This window comes from Hippocampus bargibanti, linkage group LG06 (genome assembly GCF_051943395.1).
Source record: "Hippocampus bargibanti isolate YZ-2025 linkage group LG06, ASM5194339v1, whole genome shotgun sequence".
NCBI lineage: Eukaryota > Metazoa > Chordata > Actinopteri > Syngnathiformes > Syngnathidae > Hippocampus > Hippocampus bargibanti.
Window position 1 is genome coordinate 3,065,101 of NC_142739.1, and position 12,271 is coordinate 3,077,371.

Genomic DNA, 12,271 nt, shown 5'->3' on the forward strand with positions numbered 1-12,271 from the left:
GTAAGTACACAATATGGGTGAAAATCCATCCATCCATTTTCCAGACCGCTTCATTCTCATTAGGGTTGCAAGGGATAACCTGAATCAGTTGCCAGCCAATCGCAGGGCACACGGAGACAAACAAGCAGTCACTCTCCCACACACCTAGGGACAATTTAGAGTGTTCAATCAGCCTACCAGTGATGTTTGTAGAATGTGGTAGGAAACCAGAGGACCCAAAGAAAACCCACGTGGGCCCTAGGAGAAGATGCAAACTCTACACAAGGAGGCCGGACTGAGTCTTGAACTCATGACCTCTGCACTGTTAAGCCGGCGAGCTAACCACTTGACTACTCACTACCCACTTGACTGCCCACCCCATTTGTTATACATTAATTTTCATTCATTTTCCGAACTGCTTTCTCCCCAGCTAACTTCAGGCTGTGGTATTGAGGCATATCTCCTCACCGGAGGTCACTGGAGGGCTTTCACCCAGTACAAAAGCAAAGATGATGAAGGCATTTTAGGATGGTGGATAATTCAATGCAAAAAATTATATGCCAGGCCCATGACAAACCTTGCTCTTGATAATGAACCTACATTTGCGCGGTCAACTCGGTCAAGTCTTCCCCAGTAAGTTGTCATAACTTTCCAAAGAGCAGTGACGACATCAGGCAATGACAATAACATGTAAAATTGACTATTTTTCTTTTCATAGAGGTTTTTGTTTTACCCAGCCACAAAGTATAGGATAGTTATTTGTTTATTTATTCATTCATTCACCGTGCAAAAATTGGATAATGATAGCATTTCACACATATGCCAAATAGACACTACAGTAAAATAGTCGAAGGTTTCCCGTATCCAGCAAAATTGTATATTGTACAGGGAAGATACTGTATATGCGTATGACCGGTTTCCAGAGAGTTAGAGATGGATAATCTTTTTGTTGTTTTGAAGCACAGACACATTCAAAATAAGGGTTGTCAACTTCTGGAACAACCACTTCAAAGATCGTCCTTTTGGTTTGAAAATATTCACTGATTTGTCAGCATCCGGTATACCAGTTGAATAAAGCAAGGATGTCTTAATTGTCAACCTATTGGAGCTTGTATGCACAGACATCAATGTGATGTGTGAAAATAACAATTTCATTGAAAGATGTTGACCAGAAAGCATATTTTTGCTTGCATTCTTGTATCTATTTTTAACTCCCCTTGGTAGGAAGACAGGGTTATTTTTTTCTGCCTCTGTTTTCATGCCGAGATCTGCTAAACGCTGATGCGGCAGGTGACAATTGCTCTTGAAAACACCCAACTACAGTATTCGGCCTGCTGAGATGGCAAAGCAGAGCATGAATGGGCTAATTAAATACATTCTCCGAACTGTCAAGGGCTTCTCATTTCCATTCTGCCCTTTCTCCATGGGTGCAAATGAAGCAGGCTTTAAATAACCCATTTGTTCTGAGCATGATGTGCCGAGGAAAAGATACACACCAATGGCCACAAGCTGACGCATTGAGGGCTTTCAGGTATGCTTTGTCTTTGTCCCCTTGATGATAGAAAGGGAAATGTCAAATTAAAAGTTTTGGCATAGCACAATGTTGTCTGTTGACAGCAAGCAGCTCATTAGCCTTTCCAGACAGTAAAATACCATGAATAACTAATTCTTTCGATATTTTTTTTTCGCGACTGATTGTATTTCTGGTCAGAGGAAGGGTTCTTGTTAGCATAACTAGATCTGCATCTTAAATATACAAAACCTAAAGTCGGCAATGATGTGCAGCAGCTACTAAGTCTGGTCAAAGCTTTGGGAATGTCATGACTCCATGTCCAGTCTCGAGAGCCGTTCAGTTTTAATTGACACTTTGAGGTATCAATTTACAAGTGTCTAATATTTTAAACCTGTCAAGTTCAAGTACTTTACTGCTCACAATGTGATGCATTTCCTATGTGCTTGTCAGTAAAATAATATCAGAACTCAGTGGCGGGCCGTGCATGTCACTCCTTGGCCTTCAGTAGTGCTACGTCTGAATCAATCAGCTGCGAGTGTGGTGTGATATTACTACACATAAAGGGTGCCGTTGGCCAGGAAATAACTTGTGACTCAAGAAACTTAAGAAATACTGTCATTAAACTGTTCGAATTTTTAATGATGTCCATCTATTCTTAAAAAGTCCGTCTTGAAAATGCATTTAACAGTCTACTATATCTGCAACCAAATCCATTTCTTCTCCTCCTTCATCCATTGTGGGTTGAGGAAACCACTATTAAATCAACACAACAATATATTTACTAATTACTATTTACTACTGTAAATAATACTATTTACTTTACGGCTCACTACCGATACAGCGTGCTAGCTCTGGCCTGTATGCTCTTCACTAGAGGCTAGTGATACTATGATTGGCTAGTCACTAGCCATTTGTGTGACTAGCCAGTCATAGTTTGTGAAAACTCTGACGTTTCCAGTGCCTTCCAACAGGTGTTGGGTTGCCAACTTGAACTCTGATTGGTCAAAGCAACAGTTTCCTCTACATTGATTTTTATGCTCCAGTGCAGGGGTCGGGAACCTATGGTTCTTGAGCCATATTTGTCACGTTCCGAGCGAGACAGAAAGCAGCTGACTCGTCGGAATGTATGGGAGTGTTTGGATCTCAAAGCAGGCGACAGAGAAGGACGATCCTTGCGAGATGTTTATTCACATACAAAAGGTGCTGGTCCAAAACAAGTGGACCTGGGAACGAACAAAAAAAGAATACTAAAACACGGCGCGTGGGAAGTTAAGGGGAAAACCGACCCGCCTACTACGTCTGAAAGCAAAACGCACACGGTGGTGCAAAAGTACACAATCCCGGAAGACAAATTTAACTTACGGGACTCGGGGGGGAAAACACCTCGGACCGGATGAACTGACGCACCGAAGGTAGAGTCCAGGGTACGGTTGCGATGCGAGGTAAGACCAATCATCCGGCACGAGCGAGGTGACCGCGACCCGTCTAAATACACTGTGTCCGTCCGTGATTATAGAAATGACAGCAGGTGGTGGAGGCAGAGAGAGGCGGCCTCGCCCCCAGCTGTGAATTCGCACGTGACTCTTTTGATGATTGCATCTGGCTCGCAGATAAAACAGAAGAATCATGAAACACTGGACGTGATGTTATTCTGTCCATTTGTGCCAATGGATGGTCCTCACATGAGATTAGCCTTGATGTTGAGAGTGGTGTGGGAGCTGTGCCTCAGGGATGGGAGGTTGTGAATTTGGGACATCGTAGATGACACGCATCGTCTGTAGTGTGCCATCGTCAGTAGTGAGAGAGCTATAGAGAGAGATGTAAAGATAGATAGAGAGAGAAAGACAGATAAAGAGAGAGAGATCTAGGGATAGAGATCTAGAGATAGAGAGGTAGAGATAGAGAGAGGGTAGAGATAGAGGTAGAGCGATAGAGAGATCGAGAGGTAGGTAGAGAGGTAGGTAGATAGAGATATAGAGAGGGTAGAGATAGAGAGATAGGGAGATAGAGATAGAGAGGGTAGAGATAGAGAGAGAGAGAGAGAGACTAGATAGACAGACTAGATGACAGATAGACTGGATAGACAGATAGAAAGTTAGATAGATAGAGAAGGAAAGAGAGAGAGATAGATAGATAGAGAGAAATAGATAGAGAGAGAGAGCTATATATATATATATACAGTAAAGTCTCGTTATATCGATATTCAAGGGAGTCCGAAAAAATATCGATATAACCGGGACTATCGATATATCCGACCCTGTTTGCATGTAATTTTCTCCGTGCGTGCATAGAAATAGTATCGATATAACCGGGACTATCGATATAACGAGACTTTACTGTGTATATATATATATATATATATATATATATATATATATATATAAAGAGAGAGAGAGAGAAGAGAATCATCATAGATAGATAGATAGACAGAGAGAAATATAGATAGATGAAGAGAGAGCTAGCAGTTACATTGCGTCTGGACCCGACAAGCTGACTAATTCACATTCGTCTGTGATTCCGATATTTTTAGTCCAGCAGTGAAGGCCTTGCAGGCCCCAACGGCCCACCACTGTTAGAACTAACAGTCTCAATCAAAACTGAGCATTATTGCATCCACTCTTTAATCTTTAATGTTTTGGCATAACATTAAAAATGTTTTTGTGCTTTTCACTTGGGAAATTATTTACTTAGTGTGCAGGATTTTAAAGTTTGTCAAGAGCTGGCACATGTACCTGGGGAGAGGTGTGGGATGGGTTTTTTTGACAGGGTTTGTTTGCCAGCTTCCTGCGGTATTTAGAGCCCAAATCAAATTAAAACAGAAAATCAGGCATTTCCTTTGCATTTTAGTGCTACACTGGTCAAAGCTTTGGGAATGTCATGACTCCATGTCCAGTCTCGAGAGCCGTTCAGTTTTAATTGACACTTTGAGGTATCAATTTACAAGTGTCTAATATTTTAAACCTGTCAAGTTCAAGTACTTTACTGCTCACAATGTGATGCATTTCCTATGTGCTTGTCAGTAAAATAATATCAGAACTCAGTGGCGGGCCGTGCATGTCACTCCTTGGCCTTCAGTAGTGCTACGTCTGAATCAATCAGCTGCGAGTGTGGTGTGATATTACTACACATAAAGGGTGCCGTTGGCCAGGAAATAACTTGTGACTCAAGAAACTTAAGAAATACTGTCATTAAACTGTTCGAATTTTTAATGATGTCCATCTATTCTTAAAAAGTCCGTCTTGAAAATGCATTTAACAGTCTACTATATCTGCAACCAAATCCATTTCTTCTCCTCCTTCATCCATTGTGGGTTGAGGAAACCACTATTAAATCAACACAACAATATATTTACTAATTACTATTTACTACTGTAAATAATACTATTTACTTTACGGCTCACTACCGATACAGCGTGCTAGCTCTGGCCTGTATGCTCTTCACTAGAGGCTAGTGATACTATGATTGGCTAGTCACTAGCCATTTGTGTGACTAGCCAGTCATAGTTTGTGAAAACTCTGACGTTTCCAGTGCCTTCCAACAGGTGTTGGGTTGCCAACTTGAACTCTGATTGGTCAAAGCAACAGTTTCCTCTACATTGATTTTTATGCTCCAGTGCAGGGGTCGGGAACCTATGGTTCTTGAGCCATATTTGTCACGTTCCGAGCGAGACAGAAAGCAGCTGACTCGTCGGAATGTATGGGAGTGTTTGGATCTCAAAGCAGGCGACAGAGAAGGACGATCCTTGCGAGATGTTTATTCACATACAAAAGGTGCTGGTCCAAAACAAGTGGACCTGGGAACGAACAAAAAAAGAATACTAAAACACGGCGCGTGGGAAGTTAAGGGGAAAACCGACCCGCCTACTACGTCTGAAAGCAAAACGCACACGGTGGTGCAAAAGTACACAATCCCGGAAGACAAATTTAACTTACGGGACTCGGGGGGGAAAACACCTCGGACCGGATGAACTGACGCACCGAAGGTAGAGTCCAGGGTACGGTTGCGATGCGAGGTAAGACCAATCATCCGGCACGAGCGAGGTGACCGCGACCCGTCTAAATACACTGTGTCCGTCCGTGATTATAGAAATGACAGCAGGTGGTGGAGGCAGAGAGAGGCGGCCTCGCCCCCAGCTGTGAATTCGCACGTGACTCTTTTGATGATTGCATCTGGCTCGCAGATAAAACAGAAGAATCATGAAACACTGGACGTGATGTTATTCTGTCCATTTGTGCCAATGGATGGTCCTCACATGAGATTAGCCTTGATGTTGAGAGTGGTGTGGGAGCTGTGCCTCAGGGATGGGAGGTTGTGAATTTGGGACATCGTAGATGACACGCATCGTCTGTAGTGTGCCATCGTCAGTAGTGAGAGAGCTATAGAGAGAGATGTAAAGATAGATAGAGAGAGAAAGACAGATAAAGAGAGAGAGATCTAGGGATAGAGATCTAGAGATAGAGAGGTAGAGATAGAGAGAGGGTAGAGATAGAGGTAGAGCGATAGAGAGATCGAGAGGTAGGTAGAGAGGTAGGTAGATAGAGATATAGAGAGGGTAGAGATAGAGAGATAGGGAGATAGAGATAGAGAGGGTAGAGATAGAGAGAGAGAGAGAGAGACTAGATAGACAGACTAGATGACAGATAGACTGGATAGACAGATAGAAAGTTAGATAGATAGAGAAGGAAAGAGAGAGAGATAGATAGATAGAGAGAAATAGATAGAGAGAGAGAGCTATATATATATATATACAGTAAAGTCTCGTTATATCGATATTCAAGGGAGTCCGAAAAAATATCGATATAACCGGGACTATCGATATATCCGACCCTGTTTGCATGTAATTTTCTCCGTGCGTGCATAGAAATAGTATCGATATAACCGGGACTATCGATATAACGAGACTTTACTGTGTATATATATATATATATATATATATATATATATATATATATAAAGAGAGAGAGAGAGAAGAGAATCATCATAGATAGATAGATAGACAGAGAGAAATATAGATAGATGAAGAGAGAGCTAGCAGTTACATTGCGTCTGGACCCGACAAGCTGACTAATTCACATTCGTCTGTGATTCCGATATTTTTAGTCCAGCAGTGAAGGCCTTGCAGGCCCCAACGGCCCACCACTGTTAGAACTAACAGTCTCAATCAAAACTGAGCATTATTGCATCCACTCTTTAATCTTTAATGTTTTGGCATAACATTAAAAATGTTTTTGTGCTTTTCACTTGGGAAATTATTTACTTAGTGTGCAGGATTTTAAAGTTTGTCAAGAGCTGGCACATGTACCTGGGGAGAGGTGTGGGATGGGTTTTTTTGACAGGGTTTGTTTGCCAGCTTCCTGCGGTATTTAGAGCCCAAATCAAATTAAAACAGAAAATCAGGCATTTCCTTTGCATTTTAGTGCTACATATTATTTAGTCGGGCTTATCAGTTTCATCATAGTTTATATTTTTGTGGCAAAAATTGGCAATAAAATATAACAGTAATCCACACATGGTTGATGCATATTTGTGTTGGATTACCAGAAATTGTGACCAATATTTGGCATACTGAACGGATGGCTGGAGATTCAGAGACAGAACCTGTGCCAAATTGTTCCAGTTGAAGCCAATGGCAAGCCACTAACGCAAGTGTCCATCAAATGTGGCATATACCAAGGTGATGCACTCTCCCCACTGCTGTTCTGCATAGGACTGAACCCCCTCAGCCAAATAGTCGCCAAGACAGTGCTATGGATACCGCCTCAGAAATGGAGCTACAATCAGTCGACTACCTCCTCTACATGGATGACATAAAGCTGTATGCTAAGACCGAAAGGGACATAGACTCCCTGATCCACACCACCAGGATCTACAGGAGTGACATCGGGATGTCATTCGGGCTGGAGAAATGTAGTCGGATGGTGACTAAGAGGTAGTCCACACTGAAGGAGTCTCACTCCCTGAAGGAACAATAGCAGACATTGAAAACAGCTACAAGTACCTTGGTATACCACAGGCCAATGGCAACCTCGAATTAGCAACAAGGAAAGCGGCTACGACCAAATACCTCCAGCGGGTGAGGAAAGTCCTCAGAAGCCAGCTCAATGGCAAGAACAAGACCCGGGCAATAAACAGCTATGCCCTGCCAGTGATCAGATACCCTGCAGGAACAATAAGGTGGCCAAAGGAAGAGATTCAGACCACGGATGTTAAGACCCGAAAACTCCTCACCATGCATGGTGGGAGGGTTCCATCCCAAGTCCAGCACCCTGAGACTGTACACAAGCCTTAAGGAAGGAGGCCGGGGACTAGTGAGTGTGAGAGCCACTGTCCAGGATGAAATATCCAAGCTCAATGAATACATCAAAAAGAAGGCTCCAACGGATGATGTACTCAGAGAATGTCTCAGACAATGGCGAACAGAGGATGAGGTGCTGGAAGAGGGACAATCATGGGAGGAAAAGCCCCTACACGGGATGTACCACCGAACCGTAACTGAAGTGGCTGATCTCAAGAAGTCCTATCAGTGGCTAGAGAGGGCTGGCCTAAAGGACAACACAGAGGCACTCATCCTGGCTGCTCAAGAGCAGGCCCAGGTGTAGACCCAAGACCCATGGTGTAGGTTGTGCAAAAAGGCACCTGAGACAATCCAACACATAACTGCAGGGTGTAAGATGCTGGCAGGGAAAGCCTACATGGAGCGCCATAACCAGGTGGCTGACTGATTGTTTGTTATGATCCTCGCGTAAGCCATTTTGAATGCTTTTCGATTTACGATTCCGATAAAACTTTCGTAAATGAAACGGTAACCCGTTTGTAACTCGGATGTTACATATATATATATATTTATATATATATATATATATATATATATATATGTATATGTAACATCCGAGTTACAAACGGATGGATGTTACCTGCATATATATATACAGTGTATATATATATATATATATATATATATATATATATATATATATATATATATAGTGTATATATATATATATATATATATATATATAGTCACACTGTATATATAGTCACACTGTATATATATATGCAGGTAACATCCATCAGGTAACATATATATATATATATATATATATATATATATGTTACCTGATGGATGTTACCTGCATATATATATATACAGTGTGACTATATATATATATAGTGGTGCCTCGGTTCTCGAACGCCTCACAGTTCGAAAAAAAGAGGAGTTCGAACAAAATATTCGAGATATTTTTGCTTCGGCGGTCGAAGACCGATCGGTGTTCGAACACCAATACGACACGTGAGTGCATACGCGAGGGTGGGGTGCTGAGCGGCGTACGGGTGTATCGCTCTTTCCGTGACCTGTTGTCGCTTGCGGACGTGCTGCGTTTTGCTCTCGCGTCTAATATAGGTGTACGAAGAGTTTTAGCTCCTAATCATGCCTCCAAAGAAAGCAAGTGCTGCTAAAAGTGACAAAAGAAAAGTAGTGCGTACAACTATTGCATTTAAGAAAGAAATAATCGCAAAATATGAAGAAGGTGTGCGAGTGTCTGATCTGGCTAGGGAATACAGCATGGCGAAATCTACAATAAGTATGATATTAAAGAATAAGGAGGCTGTGGGAGTGAGAGCAAGTGTCACTGGATAGATATTTTAAGAGAAAAGAACATCCCGTAGCCGAGTCATCCGTAGCTGTCACGTTCCGAGCGAGAGTGACGGCAGCTGACTCGTCGGAACGTAGTGGAATGTTTGTGATCCCAAAGCAGGTGGCAGAGACGTATACTACCCAAGCAGGATGTTTATTCACAAATAAAAGAAAAGGAAGGGGCTGATCCGACCCGCTTACTACGCCAAAAAGCAAATGGCACATGAGGGTGCAAAATTATGCAATCCCGGAAGATGACATAAATTTACGGGACGCAGGGAAGATACCTCGGACCGGATACACTCGCGCATCGAAGGAAGAGTCCAGGTACGGTGGCGAGTTGAAGCAATCATCCGGCATTGGCGAGGTGATCGCGAACCGTATAAATGCCCCGTGTCCGTGATTAGAGAATTGACAGCAGGTGAACGGCCGGGAGAGGCAGCCCCCACCCCTTGCTGTCAACTCGCAAGTGACAGGAGCAAAGAGATGGTTTCGGTGTTCGAAAAAAATCGCTTTTCGAACAGGGTCCTGGTCGAGAACCGAGGTATCACTATATATATATATATATATATATATATATATATATATATATATATATATATATATCTATCGTCGTATGCCTCCATCGATCATGGCTGACCATGGATGGCTGTCCCGGTGTGTGCCTGGGCGGTGTATTATGGAGAGCAGGTTGTCTCCTATGCAGCTTGCTCGCGCTCTCCACCACGCTGACTGGACCAAAGGAACAGCTGAGCTGATACAATTTTGGGGTCAGTATGGTCGCAGGAGCTGCCGGAAAGGTAGCGGAGTTCGCCACCAGAACGCCTTAGGTGCGCCACTACCGGATTGATTTCGAGTTTACTCCCATAGGAGCTGCCGGAAAGGTGGCGGATCTCGCCACCAGACCGCTTTAGAGGCTCCGGAGACTCGTGGATGGCGGGGTCGTCTTTACACCTGTGTAGGTATATAGGACCACCTATATATATAGGTAACATCTGAGTTACAACCGGTTTACCGTTTCATTTACGAAAGTTTTATCGGAATCGTAAATCGAAAAGCATTCAAAATGGCTTACGCAAGGATCATAACAAACAATCAGGATCAGGAGCAAATCAAAAACAAACTGGGGGCCTGGAGGCAAAGAGCTAAGCAGCTCTCAGAACGATTTGTTCTAATCAGAACACACCCTCAGAGGTCTGTCCTAGGGTGAATCTGAATTCCAATGAGAAGAGCGCAGGTTTTCATATCAGATTCTGGGAAGTCCCCTGCTGAGCTGATTTGCCTGCAATAAGCTTACCTTTAATTGTGTCTCTACTTGGACTTATCAGTGTTATAGGTTTTGGTTTCTTGGCAATGTGTTCATCGTAACATCCATGGATGGATGGATAGATATCATTTTCAGTGTCATTGTCTGTTATATATACTGTTTCTCAGTATTAAATGTTCCTGTTTCTCTATGAAAACTCACGTCCTGATAGTAGCTTTTTTTTCCCAAGATGGCGGCGCGTGCACACGCAGCGGCTCCTCTCTCTCCCTGCAAATTGTTTTTTTCGTGCTTATTATGTTTGTCTCACTCGTGTAAATGTTCGTCTCCGTCTGCCTCGCTACACCCGAGGCGTACCTACTCCCATGAGGTTCTGCTCGACATCGGCAGTCCATTTTTAAAAGCAAAACCAGCTGAAGCAGAAGTACTACGCAAGCATGGATTGCTCAGGGAGTCGGCTCGTCCATTGACCTCCACTCTTCCACCGACCCCCACTCCTGCACCCAACCCAGAGTGGAGGCGCCACAAGCGCTGTATGAGGAAACCGAAGAGGGGAAATCGTGGAGGTATCCGCACTAGGCTCGCGGCTAGCCCCCACCGGCCGACCATTCCTACCATCACGATGGCTAACGTGCTAAAATGGACTACATCAGACTTATCCACTAAACTTCCAAGACCGATGGTGAGTGTTGTGCCCTTGTGTTTGTGGAAACATGGCTGACCGACAGCATACCGGACAGTGCCATCCAGCTAGCCCAGCTAACTAGCTTCCGAGCAGACAGAGTGCTCGTCGAGGGGGGGAAGACTCGCGGCGGGGGACTCTGTGTTTACATCAGTGATGCCTGGTGCCGCAACGCTGTTGTGGTATGCAAACACTGTTCACCACTGATGGAGCTTATGGTCATAAAATGTCGGCCATTCTACCTGCCGAGGGAATTTAGTGCCATACTGCTGGTAGCAGTTTACATCCCCCCGAGCTCAATTAACAACAGGAGCGCGGCATTGAATGAACTCTACCAGCACATCAGCGAGCAACAAACAGCCCACCCAGATGCTTTCCTTATCCTGGCTGGCGATTTCAACCATGCCAACCCGAAAAGCGTCTCCGTCTGCAGCACTATTCTGGACAATGTTTTCACCACACACAAAGGAGCCGACAAAGCCTACCCCCTCCCCCACCTAGGAGCTTTGGACCACCCCACCATAATGTTAATGCCCGCATACAGGCAACTTGGAAAAGTCGTCAAACCAGTCAAGAAGCAGATAAGGGTGTGGCCTGATGGGTCATCAGAGGCACTCAAAGACTGCTTCTCCAACACCGACTGGAGCATGTTCAGACAAGAGGCCACCTACAACAACACCACTGACTTCCAAGAGTACACAGACTCTGTTACCTCGTACATGAGGAAGTGCATGGATGACGTGACTGTCACCAGATCTGTCACCATCCGGGCCAACCAGAAGCCATGCTGACAGGTGAAGTCCACAGGCTCCTTAGGGCTTGGAACGCTGCCTACAAAGCTGGCAATGAGCTGGGCCTGAGGACAGCCAGGGCCAACCTGTCACGTGGCATCAGGATGGCCAAGAAACGGCACTCCAGGAGGATCGCCAACCACTTCAGGGACAGCAGAGACACCAGGAACCTGTGGCGTGGGATACAGACGATTACAGAGTACAAGCCCTCTCCACAGACCTGCAAGAACTCCACCACTCTGCTTGGAGCCAGGTTGTTGTGCCCACGTGCCTCAAAGCCACCACCATTATCCCGGTCCCTAAGAAGTCGTCCCCCACCTGCCGCAATGACTACCGCCCGGTCGCACTCACTCCCATCCTCATGAAGTGATTCGAGCGGCTAGTTATGAACCACATCAAGGCTGCC